This window comes from Coptis chinensis, chromosome 2 (genome assembly GCF_015680905.1).
Source record: "Coptis chinensis isolate HL-2020 chromosome 2, ASM1568090v1, whole genome shotgun sequence".
Classification (NCBI taxonomy): domain Eukaryota; kingdom Viridiplantae; phylum Streptophyta; class Magnoliopsida; order Ranunculales; family Ranunculaceae; genus Coptis; species Coptis chinensis.
This window is the reverse complement of record NC_141457.1, coordinates 20,940,560-20,954,449: the sequence shown is the minus strand read 5'-3', so window position 1 is coordinate 20,954,449 and position 13,890 is coordinate 20,940,560. Positions and strand designations below refer to the sequence as shown.

The window sequence follows — 13,890 nt, the reverse complement described above, 5'->3', positions numbered from 1 at the left end:
AGAAGGCCAAAAAAGAGGAAATGATTGAAAAGGTTAAGGGAATGTCACTTGACTTCTCAAATTTGAGATTATAGTATGGACCACTTTTAAGTGGGTGAGGTTGCGATTGAGGACCCATTGCAGGATCAGATCAGGGTACTTTAGGTTCACGGTGAGGTAATGTCGTAACGGTTAATAAATAAGAGAAATATATCTGTTATTCTGTTTTAGTTTTGTAAAATTTGTTTTTCCGAATTTGAAGCACAGATAACCAGTGAAGTAAAGATACTTCTCGACGGGCGAAATATCTGTTATCAGTACGTATCGGACAAGGATACTCCCTGGTACCCCTCAAATATGTGCCAGTACTACATTTGTTGTATCCAATTTACTAAATATATATCTTACAATTTCAGATACGTTGGGGATAGACTGGGGACATGTTGGGGATACACACACGACATGCATATGGAAGTTGTTGTTTTTCTGTCATTTATTTTATAAAATTATTAAAACAAAAAACAGAGTCCTTATGGGTTTATTTATCACTCGATGATTAAAACAAACATCAGCAGCACATCTCCTTCTCATTCATCTCCTGGACATATATGTTGCTACTTGTTTTGCTTAATCTGTTAGGATTGGAAATGCTTTGGATTAGATAGTTAAAATGTTGCTACTATGATCGACTTTGGTGGGGATTGCCAATTTTCAATTATATAACTTTATTTCTATTATTTTGAAAAAAAAATGTATCTTTCAAGTATCCTTATCCTACTTTTATCTAAAATGCCATGTCATGTGGTGTCAGTGCTTGATAAATGCTAACCCTGATACCACCACTCCTGATTTGGCACTGACTAGGCTCGTTTAAAATGGACAAGGCATATTCCACAAGATTCATCCAACCCATAAAAGTACATAAAATCATAGTACAAAATATCGCGATAAATATAGAGATTTCAGCAAAATATACATAAATATCATGATAAGTTTAGAGATATATACAACTGTAAATATCAGTGATATTTTGATGTAATTTTGATATTTTAAGATATATTGCAATATTTGGGGATATTTGGCGATATTTTTTTTATATAATAATTTTATTTAATATTTACCATTATATCTACTTAACAAAACAGGGGCGGTCTTGATAGCCAATGGCTGAGATTCAATTTAAGGGGGTATAAATCAAGGGTCAATAGGGTGTTAAAAAAAGCGTTATACACCTTTTATGTTTGATAGAAACTTTACAGAGTCTTATTTCAGGTTGCAAGATGGTATAAGTTAAGATTTTTGGTGCTTCAAGTTCACTAAAGGTAGTATTGATGCCAACCCGCATAGCTTTTGAAATGAAATATGCACTTTGTGGATAGTTTTTGTGGCATATATATGCAATATCGACTGCTTCAGTGAATATGACATTGGTGATCTAGACCCCTCAACCTCCCGAGTTTATGTGCATTCAATTGATTTTTCTTTGTTCTGATTTAGTTGTAGGCCTTTCTTATTTATACATATACAACCAAACATGCCAAACACTGATCACTAATGATACGATGTTCCAGATTCAAGGCGCAAGTCATACTTGCATAGAATGTTGTGAAAGATTGTATAGACTTGGTGGTCAAAGTCCTCACTGGAATTTCTATTATACTATTGAAAATAACACTTTGAAAGCAAAGGGTAAGTGTACGTTGGATTGTGTTTGAAAGCAAAGGGTAAGTGTACGTACAATTTGCTCTCGGACTTCTTCTCATGGTGCCTCCTTTTTTGAGGTGAAAAGGCTTCATTTCTTCCATTCACTCTTGCAACGAAGAGGATGTACCAGCCCAGACCTCTACTCCGACCAATTCTAAGTGATTTGATGGGATTTTTATATTGGTGTTGGTTGAGTGACTGTGGTATTGTTAGTTTTGACTTTTTAGGGTTGCAGGTCATAGCTTGAGTATATTATATCTAACAAGGACTTTGGACAATTTCTAACTTGGACAATATGTTCATGCGTTAAACGTTGTAGTTCATTTTTGTTGAATATTTGTTTGGTGAAACAGCCCTATAATAATATTAGTTACCAAAGAAAATGAAGGCATAGTGAAACTTTATGAATATTATTATTGATGGTCAATTCAGATGTTTTTCATTTGTAAATTGCCAACATAGTTATTCGCAAAATATATTATTTTTTATTTATTATTTTTTATTTTTATGTCTTTTTTTTCTTGGGATTTCTTCGATACTCCTATTTTTCGACACTATAGGGGAATTTCCTATTCTTCGACACTCCTATTTTCCTACTTATCAATTTTTATTTTTCGGCTCTATAGGGAAATTTTCTATTCTTCAACACTCCTATTTTCATTAAACTACCCACTTATCAATTTTTTTTCCCATCACAATAAATAGTAAAGGGTGTATGTGAAATTTTAAATCACATTATCTATGATGTTTCTGTATGGAATCCGTGCCTTGGCATTAACTAGTCAACTTAACAAAACAGCTCAGTTTCCTGACTCACGGCTGGGATTTGATTTTAGGGGTATAAATCGACGGTCACAATGCACTGAGTGAGATTAGGAATTAATTAGAGTCTTAATTAATTGTGGAAATAAACGAAAAACCTTTCGTTCTCCATAGTTAAAAAAACCCTTCGGTGCTCCAAGTTCTCCCCATTAAAGCCATGATTAATTAGGCCATTAAAAATTATCCCTCTGTTCCACGTCTCTCTCTCTCTCAACTTCCCACGCCATCTTCCCAAAGGCCAAGATACTTCTCTCTCTCCCAACTTTCAGTTTATTTCACTGAAGTTTTGTGGGTGAGCAACTCAATTGAAGAAAAACATCACTGAAGTAATGGAATCCCCATTCTTTTTTTGGGGTTCTTTGAGATCAAGTGAGCTTCACAAAATCTTAACCAGGTATCATTCTTCTTCGTTCTCCACTTTTTGTGCTTTCCCATTCCAATAATTCTACTATAGTTATGACTTATGAACGACTAATTATTTTTATTAAATTTAATTGGTTATGTACTTGGTCCGATCCTCTATAGTTGATGTATGAGTAGGCTTCTCCTTTCGTTTTTGGTTGATAAGAGCAATTCGAAGGTAACAGTTTGGGTAACCTTAGTCCTTATTGCTTTATCAAATTTTAATTTCCAACTTTGCACCTTAAATTGCATGTGAGTTTTGTTTGATTGAGGGTTTAAGTGCAAAAGCAATTTGTTATGTGAGGTTTGTCTTTCTGTAGTTACATATCCAAGAGCTTACTTTCATTTTTTGTTTGTCGCCTTAGTCTAAATCAATGTGACGTATATCTTTGTTGTCGCCTTACTCTATTATGTTATATTAATATAGTTCAAATCACACTTACATGTTTACTTGAATACAAGTTCTGTTGACAGGCTTTTGATGTGCATATTTTTTTAATCCTCATGTATAGATTATATTTTGGGCATGGTTTTCAACACATTTTTCCTCAGTTCGTTTCCTAAAGAGGTGATCTGTTCTAAAACCACACTTTTTGTTCTTATCAAGTTTTTTGCTGTAATGTTAGGTTTATCGTTGTGGTTTATACAATCTGAAATGGGTGAATTTATAAAAGTCTGCTTTGTTAATTTTTAGATATATCAGGTACTTTTTCAATCATTGCCAGAAGCTATTGTTTGGTAGAATTTGCATGTTTTTTCTCAAGTTCTTACACATGTAAGAACTTCTTATACACTTTTTTAGTTTCTTTCTTTACCATAGAAGGGTTAGTTCTATTTTTGCTCGACACTAAAAGGATGTTGGTGGTTTTGATTGCTAGAAGCTTTATTTAGAACATAATGCGAGATTTTTAGTGCTTATTAAGTTGTTTGCCATTACGAATGTTTTGCAGGCTGCTGGAGAAGTTAAAGTCGTGAGGTCCTCTTTAAAGCAGGTCAAATTTGTTTTTTTTCCCATCTTAGAATCATGTGACAGGTGCTAAGCTATTTTTTTTTTAAATGGATTTATAGGTTAAATTAAGTTTTAGCTGGTTTGGGACTCAAATTCACATATAAGTATGGCCTAATTTCTCTATAAGGACGCTTGGACAATCTGACAAGACAAATGGTAACTCAAATGTCATGATCTTTTTTTTTCAAGGAATTGGACACTCGAAGTAAGTTGCCTATATTGTTTGAGATGACATGGTGGGCTAGGTTTGCCCGTGCCGTACGACACTGAACAACTCGTCACGCCTTCGGCTCCAGAAAACCCAATCAAGGCCAGCCCAATTGCCCATTATCCATAAGCCCACCATGTCAAATTTGGAAGCCCAACAATATATGGGCTAGCCCAGTGTTTATAAGTCCAGCCGCAATTGTTGACTTTTAAGTGATTTCTGGATAGATCCGATAGATACTGAGTGATTTAACAATATTGTACAAGCCTCTAAATCACTTGGATTCGCCATGTCATATTTTTTTGAAAAAGATTTCGAGCCGTCGGATGGGGCCCGAAGGGCCCACACCGTTTTGTTAGATAGATGAGATGTGTGCTTATATTGTTTGAGATGAGATGTGTGATGTCTTTACTGTATACTAATACTATATAGATTCTATATTCTTGGAATCTGGATTAGGTGCATGTCTTTACTGTATACTAATACTATATAGATTCTATGTTTTTGGAATCTGGATTAGGTGAATGTCTTTACTGTATACTAATGCTATATAGATTCTATGGTCTTGGAATCTGGATTAGGTGCATCTTCATAAAACTTTTCAAACATGTATCTTAGTTGACGTCTAACTATCGAGTTAACTTCTATTTGATAATTACTATTTACCCTCTCGGAAGATTTCTAGCAATATCAATTTTTGGGTAGCATGATTCAAGAATTTGCAACACATTAACCTGTCATCTTTTCATATTTGAAAGTGAAACTGGTGGAAGTGTGGGTCATTACATGGTTCTTTGTGCTTATTTTCCTCCTTACGTATCATTGTAATGTATCATTAGTCACACACAAATCCTTTTAGTTGTTGAATGTAGCTAATTATTTAATGTATGAGTTCTCTGTGTAGCGTTCCAGTCCATGACCCCATGAAATAATTCCCTCCTCGTGGGTCTCAGGGGGAAACGCATGCATGCCTCACCACGCAACTCTAGGCAGACGAACGGTACAAATTTCCTTCCCCTGATTTTATGTATTTATTATTCTATATTTTCTAATTTATGGAATTATTATTATTGTAAATTTTATTAGTTGGAAGAAATTCGTAAAAAAAGAGCGGCAGAAAGACTAAGCAAAGCATCATCAGGGCGATCTCCAATCTTCTTCCAATCCACTTCCATTTTGTACGTCAAATCTAAAATACTTTAAAGATTACGCCTTTCATCTACAGTGGGGCAACAGTGTTTTATTATTTTTTATGTATCTCTTGGTTACTTGGTCATTTGTTATTTGCCCCTCTATTTTTTTTATTATTTACCTAATTTACTCTATTTAAAAGAGAGAGAGAAAAGTTGTTGGGCATAAAAAAGAGAGAGATATGGTTGGATGAGGGGAGAGAGAAAAACATGCATAGCACGTGTACCATTCTAGTTTATTATAAACCATTTCAATCTTTTAATCTCTACTAGTAATAATGCTATTTTCGTATCTTGCAGTGGGAATCAATAGATCACAAAGTGGTGGTCAACTCTCTGAGGTACAATTTCATCATTTTACGTGTCTAATTTTGATTTCTACATGCTTTTTTGTTTTTTTTGTTTTTTTTATTGTGGAACTTTGGTTGAAGAGTGATATTAGTGGACTAGTATCACAAATTAAAATTCTTGAAAGGAGGAATGTGGAATTGGAAGAAGAAAACAAGATTGTTATATCCAAGGTAATAATAATGCCACCCATTAGATATCTCTATATCGCTAGAAAAGTATCTGGAAAAACCAATTAGTTGAAAAACTACCAGCTTTGGTTGGATAATGGTTTGTACAAAACAACCATATCCCCAATTCAAACATATGTCAAAAAGACTACTTTGATGATTCCTTTCCTGATTTGACACCACATCAAAAATAGAAAAGTCTTAGCAATTCATGAATTTGAGCAAAGATTGACACATGGTAAGTTATTTTCTAGACCATCTCCTTTTGTAGATAGTTTAATGAGACATTCTTTCCTAGGTTAGGGGGACACACAATTCATAAACAGAATTGACTTGTAAAACACCAAATTTACATAGTTTTCTTTATCTATGAAAATTTCAATTTACATAGTATTTTATTTATGTAATGTAAATTTAAATTTACATAGCGACGTCAGCTCGTGTTTTTAATTTGGACTTAGAGCGAAATTTCAGAGATTACAGCCAAAGAACAAAGCCCAATAATAATTTCACCATAAGTCCACTTCAATTTTAATTTCGCCATAAGTCCAAAACCGGGTTGACATCATCATTTTTTACTTATAATTTCGGCTCAAGAACAAACCGGGCTGACGTCATCATATGAAAATTTAAATTTACACAGTTTTCTTTACCTATGTAAACTTAAATTTAAATATGCAAATTTAAATTTACACATGTAAAATTATATTTTTATATTTTATATTTTCATATGAAAATTTAATTTTACATAGTGACGCCAACCCATGTTTTTGGACTTAGGGCGAAACTAAAATTCAAGTGGACTTAGGGCGAAATGTTTTTGAAAATTGGCTCTTTGCCCAATTACTTGATTAAAACTCAAGTGGACTTGGGGCTATTTTTTTTTTGAAAATCAGCCCAATTACTTGTCAATAAATTGTCATTTATTTAACCTACCTCTAAAGCCCAATGCCCAACTAATCATCCAAGTAAAGAAAACTCAGGCTTTCAATTGTATGTCGAAAATGTGGGCATAATAAATGTGGCTTTGCCCCTCTCAATAAACAAAGAGTGACTCTCAAGGACAAATCGAGTGAAATAATCACTCCCAAACCCAAGCTTTTTTCATAATCACTCTCAAGGACCGGGTAGATGAAAGGTCAAGTATACCCTTGACGCGAAATAAAAAACTTGTGGGGTAGATGGAAAGTCAAGTATACCCCTGACCCAGTGTATATAGTATGAACAATCATTGTTCATATACAAAACATGCGAGCTCGATCATTGTTCATACCTATTGGAGTAGCAATGAGTGTTCATACCTACTAGAGTATTGAATGTTCATAGGACAGTATGGACTATGAACACTCATTGTTCATAGCTCATAGTTATGAACAATGAGTGTTCATAGCTATCGAACTATGAACAATCACTATTCATAGTCCAATTGTGATATGAACAAAGAATGTTCATAGCTCATGACTATGAACATTGATTGTTCATAGTACAGTATGGACTGTGAGCACTCATTGCTCATATCTTATATTTATGAACAATCACTGTTCGTAGCTACCGTCCTATGAACAAGGACTGTTCATAGTCCAATTGTGATATGAACAAAAAATGTTCATAGCTCATGACTATGAATAATCATTGTTCATAGTATAGTATGGACTATGAACACTCATTGTTTATAGCTCATAACTATGAATAATCACTGTTCATAGTCCAATTTTGATATGAACAATGGATGTTCATGGCTCATGACTATAAACAATCACTGTTCATAGTCCAATTGTGGTATGAACGAAAAATAATCATAGCTCATGACTATGAACATTGATTGTTCATAGTACAGTATGTACTATGAACATTGATTGTTCATAGTACAATATGTACTATGAACCCTCATTGTTCATAGCTCAAAGGGATGGGGAAAGTTCAAGTTTGCCCTTGAATACGTGCCCACCATCAAATACGTTACTTTTTTCGAAAATTTCAAAAACACATAACAGGCGCAGGAAAAAAAAACCCCTGCAAAAACTCTCCACAAACCGAAACCCTAAATCTCAAAATTCTATCAAAACAAAACAAAATGTCAAATTCACCGTTGCAAACTGAAGAGAACACATGCAACACTGAAAATTGCACAAATCTAAGACTTGAAAATCAAATTTATTGTCAAGAGCACCAAGAAGAATTATCAAATACCATTGAAAATGTTGTTCATTTTTTTGATGAGGATAGAAATGAAGAGAAGATGAATGAAAACATAAAAGAAGGTGATATTGAAGAAGAAACAAAAAGTGATAAAGTAAACCAACAACTTGTGTTATTTGGTGAAGCGGAAGACGAACTACCATTACAGGTACATTTAAATGACGTTGAATTATATTTTTCATGTTATAATTATCGAATTTCGTGATTTTTTTGCTAGAAAAAGATATGAACATTATTTGTTCATATCACTATTAGGATTTTCGTGGTAACTTGCATAGTTTATATGTTAGGATTTGAATGTTAGGAAATATATGTATGAACATTCATTGTTCATACTCTTATTGGACTATGAACATTTAGTGTTCATTGTCCAATAGGAGTATGAACATTGATGGACTATGAACATTCATTGTTCATACACCTAGTGGACTATGAACAATGAATGTTCATACTCTTGTCGGACTATGAACATTCATTGTCCATACTCTGATTGGACAGGAGTATGAACCATAGTACAAAATATCGCGATTTCAGAGAAGGATAAATAAATATCGCGATACTAATTTGGATAAATACCAGTACAAATATCAGCGATATTTGTTGATATATCATGATATTTTGACGATATATTTTGTACACGATATTGTCGGAGATAATTGGTGCTGGTGATTGCAAACCGACAAAGAAAATAAAAAAAGGCTACTCCTACCCTCTCCCACACGAGCTAATCTACCCTCTCCCATGCGAGCTTGCCAACCCACGAATTTTGATGGCTAGTTCTCCACTCTCACACACCTCTCAGTTTATTAACTCGTAGGAACAAGCTGAGAGTCCCGGGCATCAGGAAGTGAATCGGTTGTTGATTGAATCAAAATAGGTTCTTTGACAGAGCTTCGACCCACAGACAGAAGAAAAAAGGGGAAGGATTTGCTCTTTCTTTTAAGAAGGTAAGAAGGATAAAGCGATGCCAGCTTCTCTGTGACAGAACTTCTCCCACTTATTATTGCTCGCCTCTTGTTCAATTTATTACAAAGAGATGGAGAGCTTGTATTTAATCAAGTTTAAGTTACTAATAATACAATTTTTGATTCTTGATTCTTATTATGTTATGTTTCAAGTTGCTGCTTCTCATGATCGCAATAAAGGTGGTGGAGAACAACCTTTGTCTAAAATAGCAATCCATAAAGCAACTTTCTCGCTTCAGGACTCTGCTTCTATTAAAGCATCACCGCTTGTTCTTGGCTCCAAGGTAAAGATAGTTATTATGTTTTCTTTTCACCATTGGATTATGCAAAATTGTTAAACTGGTATTTGGTTTTGCTTGTATATATTGCTTGCAGGGTGAAAATACATGGTGGGTAAATGTGGAACTTGAATACCGTAATGCATCTAATGAGGACTGGGTTGGAGTTTTTTCCCCTGCAAATTTCAAGTAATGCTATTTTCTAAACAACCTTATTTTGAGTTGTGATATATTGAGTTTGAGCACTATTTTCTGGTCTACTGCTTGTTTCTTTATTTATTTTTTTGCAAAATGCAAGTTTGGCTTATTAAGTTTATCTAAAATATACATCATGCCTTAGGCATAATTTCTAAGACGAATTACAATTTCATTTGAGAAAGGAGATGCAAACACCATTAGGATGTCCTCGCTCGAGCATGTATATATGTTAGTGCATCAGCCACCATGTTAGGTTGTTAGCTTGACTGTAGATATGTGTGATTTCAAAACCTTCAAGTGTGTTGATCACCTGATTAATTTGTGTGCCATTACACCGTTTAGCTTGCAACAAGTCAGTCAGCACGACTGCACCACCAGATAATTTGTCTGCATCATGGTTGTTATTTTGAGCCTTTAAGAATGGCTAACATCTCAACTCTGTCATAAACAAGTTAGTGAAGGACCCAAAGATTGTATGCGCAGCGGCCAAAACATTACCAACATAACTTTTATAACACCCTCATGGCCTATAGATCTTGAAATCAGAGATCCTTCCTTTTTAAGAGTTATTTACTCCTCATTCGGTGCTCCCAATGATGTCACAATCTTGTTTTAAGGAGCTACTATGTACATGATTCTACCAATTTTAATTGCTGCTATCCTATTATGTAGTGCATTGTCTTCAAACTTTGTGGATAGACCTGCCAGTTTAATCTTCATTTCTCTAATAATAAGTTCAATAACAAGAGCACGGGTTCTTGAGGAGCTTGTCAAGATTCTGTTATCCCTTTGGTCCTAGATCAATTCACAGTTAATATATGACCCTATCTTTGTTTTTGCTTGTAATGAAAACAGAAATTGAGTAACACTTTGTACATTTATCCATTTCAGGTTACCATTTCATACATTGATTTGTAGTAGTGGAGTTGGCTTCTGATTCTCTTGAGGTAAAACTTCTACCTATTTCGTATACTAGTTTTATTTACTCCTAGTTGTTTGTTACAACATTAAATGGTATTTACTTATTCAATGATATTTACTTATTCAGTCAAAGATTCTCCTAGGCGCACCCAAATACTATTCAGTCAAAGAAGTAATAACATAGGTAATTAATAAATGTTTTTATAAGGTAACATGCATATAATGGATATGTTTTGGTTGTTTTCCATGGTAAAGTCATTTGGTTTGTATATTTAGGTAGTGTTAGGATTTATTCTTGGTTTAATTATCAAGTGTGTAAGTTATGACAGGTTTTAAATTTATGAAATGTTGAAAATACAAAGGAAACTCTACCGAATTTTTTTTTAGAATGTGATGTTAAGTGGTGGTTTTATATTTGAGTTATGTATATCATAAAATATTTTGTATTTTTAAAGTCATCTAGAAGAGGATTGTACCCATCTTTGGTCCTTGTCTTTGAGGGTAGAGCAAACTCTTCCATGAACTCTTCCATGTCTTTTGTACAAGTATGTTCTCAGTGGTTGCTTGTTTTTCTATTTTGCAGCATAAACACAGCTGAAAACTTAGTTGTTGCGCTCTAGGTATGTCGTGTTGTCTTAGTGGTTTGTTCTTCTCCCATTTTTGGTTGTTGCGCACTAGGTACGTCGTGTTTTTTTTTCTAGCAAATATAAATTTTTCTAGTATTTTGAGTAAGAAAGTCGAGCATTTATTAGTAAGAATAATTCAAATAACCTGGTCATTGTTAGTGCAGTAGTGGAGTTTGATTTGCAGTAGTAGAGTTGGCTTCTGATTCTCTTGAGGTAAAACTTCTACCCATTTCGTATACTTGTTTTATTTGTTGCTTGTTGTTTTTTGCAACAACTGAAATTGTGGGTGTTTGTATGCATATAAGGGATATGTTTTGGTTGTGTGCCATGGTAAAGTTATTTGGTTTGTATATTAGGTAGTGTTAGAATTTATTATTGGTTTAATTATCAAGTGTGCAGGTTATATGTTTTTTATATTTTATTTGTGCATGACTTTAAATTAATTTGAATGACTAATGTAATTTAACTTGGTATTCAGATTCTATGGATGAACTGATAGTTATAGAATTTATGTTTGTCTTTTTGTTGTTTTTTTTTTCTTTTTATTTTACTATATGAGTATTTTAGGCCAATACTGGTTCCAAGTGAGGGTTTGGCCGAACCAATTCTTAAAGTTTTCCACGTACAAGTCGTACGCTGACTAATCCAAGTTCTTGCCACACAATTTAAGGTAACCAATAATCGGATACCCAGTTTCCTCAACAATGGGTTGACTCTTAGGTTCCCATACAGTTCCCCATGCTGGTGGAGGCATGTCCACACTATGGTCTGAGAATGGCTGAACATCTTCCATACTTTGGTCCCTTTCATTCCATCCTACATAAGAATGACGAGGAGGTGTATATTGTTCTGAAGGTAGCACAAATGTAGATTCAGTAGAATACTCGCGAGATGGAGCATTCCAATCTCCATAAGACTGAGGGGACACATATTGTTCCGAAGGAGTAGCATAGGTGGAAGCAGTAGAGTATGCTTGAGGATCATTCCAATTTTCATAATATTGAGAACGTGAATATTCTTCTGGAGGATTCGCATATGAAGAGTCTGTAGAATATTCAACCATATTTGAACCAGTAGAAGAATATCCATAAGGCTGATCGTAAGAAAACAATCCTCCAAATTGGCCCGCCAACGAGTCCACAGACATCTCGACCCTAGTAGACGACCCTTGCCCATAAAAACAATTGTTAGACTCCATGCTCTATGTAGGTGACCTTGCCTCTTTTTGTGTATGTAGATGGTGTATGGTCATTGAACAAAACAGAAGCGTATCAAAACCTAATTATCCCTCAATAAGTAAAGGATGAGTAGGGTATCGTTCCACTTTTAAGTGTATGTTATGTGAAGGACAGGACTAGAAAGGGGGTTTAAGGGATTAAAAACTATGATTGTAGAGATTTTAGATTCTAATGCTAAACTAAACTAAATTAAACTAAACTAAACTAAACTATTGAGAATTTATAAGAAAGGGAATTCAAGAGATTAGAATCCACCAATACTTTTAATCTATGACCTTCTGCTTCATGGTTGTTCTTACAAGTAGACTACAATTAGGCAATCGAGCGAGTGTCGATGCCCTCTTGAACGAAACATTGTTAACAATTAACTATACTTAAGGTTGTTCCTATGTTTATGCTATTAATATCTTCTTTCCTTTTATGTAAGCTCGGGCTGCCATTCAATGTATTACCAAGAGCAACATCAAGGAGTACTTCATAATAAGGCGGCCATTCAATGAATCACCACTTAAAGCAAACACAAAGAATACTTTCCCTAGGCAGCCACTCCCAGAGCTACCCCTTCTAAAGCAACACAAAGAATACTTCCCTAACTCTAAAGAATTATACTACTAGAAGAAAAGTAAAGAACATTAGCATGATATTAATATTGCAAAACATAAACCCTACTCTATACTTCCATCCCCTGGTGTGGGCAATGAAACTAATAACTAAAAACATAAAGAACTAACCTGATTGAAGAACACCATGAACCAGAAGAATCATTAAACCTTAAGCACTAGCTTCATCTCCTCCCTTGAAGGAGAAGATTAGCCTTCCATAAAGAAGGAAGAACACGAAGAACGAGAAGAAGAAGAGTCGAAGAACATAAGACTAGAAAGACTAATTTATTAAAACTCAGCTAGTTAAAACCGATCTTTTATTATTAATCTCTCTCTGCCTCAAGTTCTGGAGACAAGAGTATAAGTGAATTGGCCAATTACATGAGGCACTTAGGTCCTCTATTTATAGAGGTTACAATGAGCTCTAGAAGTATTCCAAACCGTTATTTGTTTCCAAATACAAATAGACTTCTTTCAGAGTCCAACTTCATCTTCAAAACTGAGAAGAAAATCGCTACAGTGTCTATCCATGCGTCTGGATGCACTATTCATGCGTCTCAAACACAATTAATGCGTCTGGACACTCGATCCATGCGTCCCAGACGCGTAAGCCTATTTTATCTCTTCTGCTTTATCCTTCTATCCTCTTTTGCGGGCTTTGGTCCAAGCAACGAATATTTTGGCCTTGGGCTTCCAAATGGGCTTTAAAATAGGTCCAAGTCGCATCTTTAATAGCTCCAATTCCTTGGCCTTCTCCATGATTGTCCACGGGCTTCCCATGTGATCCTTAATGCTCCGAATTGCTCCGTTTTACCCCTTTTTCTCTAATATTCCACAAAACTCACTTTTTCTCCTGTAGAATCATAAAACATAACTTACAAACACTATTAGTCCACTAAGATGGCTAAACAAGAGGCATAATCGAGGGTTAACATGCACTTTTTGAGCACTTATCACAACTCCCAACTAGCATTTTGCTAGTCTCTTAGCAAATAAGATAAAAAATAGATTAGTGATCAAAATCACATCCT

The 13,890-nt window shown here is 34.6% G+C and overlaps 1 long non-coding RNA gene across 1 annotated transcript; it reads left to right on the top strand.

The window, feature by feature from the left end:
* The first annotated feature begins 5,268 nt into the window (after positions 1-5,268).
* On the top strand, positions 5,269-5,835 carry LOC147515307 (uncharacterized). The gene is made up of 3 exons (XR_015210143.1): positions 5,269-5,302; positions 5,615-5,655; positions 5,746-5,835. It is a non-coding gene; the product is annotated as an uncharacterized LOC147515307 (long non-coding RNA).
* The last annotated feature ends 8,055 nt before the right edge of the window (positions 5,836-13,890 follow it).